This window comes from Macadamia integrifolia, chromosome 2 (genome assembly GCF_013358625.1).
Source record: "Macadamia integrifolia cultivar HAES 741 chromosome 2, SCU_Mint_v3, whole genome shotgun sequence".
Lineage (NCBI taxonomy): Eukaryota > Viridiplantae > Streptophyta > Magnoliopsida > Proteales > Proteaceae > Macadamia > Macadamia integrifolia.
The window spans coordinates 30,807,625-30,809,973 of record NC_056558.1 but is presented as its reverse complement, the minus strand read 5'-3'; positions in this window follow the sequence as shown (position 1 = coordinate 30,809,973).

Genomic DNA, 2,349 nt, shown 5'->3' with positions numbered 1-2,349 from the left:
GTATGAGGATTAGATAGGAGAGAGTTGTTTTACAGATATGAAATTCAAAAAGTTCAGAAAAAATCAACTTCAAAATTCAGGATTTTTGCTTTAACAAAATAGTGGTGGTATATTGACATGACATTGGTACTCTTGGAACCCATGGTGGACTCCACCCCCATTATATTCTCTCTCAATCATGTCCAAAAGTGCTTATTGGTTATTCCATAAGGAAAATATATATATATATATATATATATAATATATCATATTATTATTATTATTATTATATAAAAGCATGTACTCATGCTTCGTGACTAATCTTTTTTTGGACTCTTTTACCCTTCTTGTTTATTTACATACCTTAACTTCCTCATTATCACTTTTTTTCATTTTTAAAAATTTTCCTTTTTGTTTCGGTACCCTTTATTTTTTTTAAATAATTTTTTTATTTTATTTATAATAAAAAAAATTAATCTCCTTATTTGTCTTAATATTAATTGAGTGGCTCAATATCAAATTAGTCTCCTTAGTTGTCTCTCTTCCTTTACCATTTTACTTTTTGTCCTCTCTCTCTCTCTCTTTATTATGAAATATATTCTCTCACTCTTTCTAAAATATTTTATTTTATACCTTTAAAAATTAATTTCCTTATTCCTCTCAACTCTCAATATCAAAAGAGAGAGAGAGAGAGAGATAGAGTGTGAACTCTCACGCTCTCCTCTCAAACTCTTAGGCCCCATATATAGAAAGTATATCTTTCTATTTTCTAGCTCCTTAATCACTTTCTTAATTTCATTTTAAATCAAAAAAAAAAACTTATAACTAAATATTAGTTACCTCATCGATCTCTCTAGGTCTCCTTTTCTTTTAAACTACTCCTTCCTCCTCTCTCTTTCTCTCTCCTACTATCTTGGTACAATCCATCTCATTCTATATTTAAATTTAAAAAGAAAATATTCACCTTTATATATTCTCTATTTCTAATATTCTCTTAGGTTTTTGCAAAAAATATTTTCTTTCCAATTGCTTTGCTAATTTTATTTAGTTTCTTTAGCAGTAATAATTCTCTAATTTTTTTTTTTAACTTAAGATAAGGTATATCCTTTTTTATTTCCTTCTATATCCTCTCTCTCTCTCTCCACATTCCTTCTCTTTCTGGAACTTGAAATCAATCAAAATTTTTTCTTTCTTTTTTCGTGATAAGAAACAATATTAGCTTCTAAATAACTGCTTCTTTATTTGGTTCAAATAAAAATAATTTTAGATTCTTACTCTCTCAAACTCTAACGCCCCCTCTCTCCCTCTCTCTCTCCAACTTCCCTCTTTCTTTTTAAATGATTTTCCTTCTTTCTCTCACATTTCTCTCTCCTTCTATCTTGGTAAGAAATTCAATTAAAAATTACATCCCCTAAAGACCTGATTTCTCTCGCTAATTGTCCAAGCAAAAGTCTCTTTGTGATGGAGAGAACTCATGGTCACTCAATTAATGTTTCAAGTTTGATCCTCCCGCAAGGCTGCAACAAAACCACCTTCGTCTCTTTCGCCAATGCCCAAGGATGCTATGAATGAGGTAGACAAGGCTCTTTGTTGGACTCATGAATAGATGCCGCTACATGCATTCTTAAATCCATAGCAGTTGATTTTAAGGCCACAAGTCCCCATCGAAATCTATCGAATCCCTGGTAGCCTCTTCATCTTTTATACCCATAGTAAATTTCAGAATTTTCTTTCTTTCTTGCACTATTTTTAGTTTCTGAAAGTTTGTATTATTAGTTGGTGTTTTTTCTCTTTTGTTAATCAGTAGGTTATGTGCTCCTTCAACAATGTTAAAGAAATCCTAGTTTCCAATGACCCAAAATTTTTGAGATAGACTATTAGAAGAGAGTGGTGTCTTAATGGGTAATGTTCCCCTTCTTTGAATCTCTTCTCCTTTTAGTTTATTTGACATTAATAGTTAATTATTCATTTTTTTTTCTTAATTCTTTTGTGGTTTATAGGTACATTGTATCCGATTGCTATTCAATTGATGTAATAGCTCATAGACAAAAATGGCTTGATGATTTAAATGAAGATGTCATTGCAAAATTCCCAAATGCAGGTACTATTAGGAATGTGTCTTATCAATCAAATTGCAAAATATCAAAGCGTAAATAGTTAACCTGAATTTTTTTTTTTCGCTGGTAATTTCAGGTTTGATTTGGAATGTGGATGGTACTTTCAAGACTATGGTGAGAATGCAACTATGATTGGGAGAATCAAAGAGGGAGTCATTGATAGGGCTTTGAAAACAACTATGTTGTTCTCATGTGACTTGGATCCTTTGATGGCATCCCTTCACTTGAAATGTTTGATATATAAGTGGAAAGT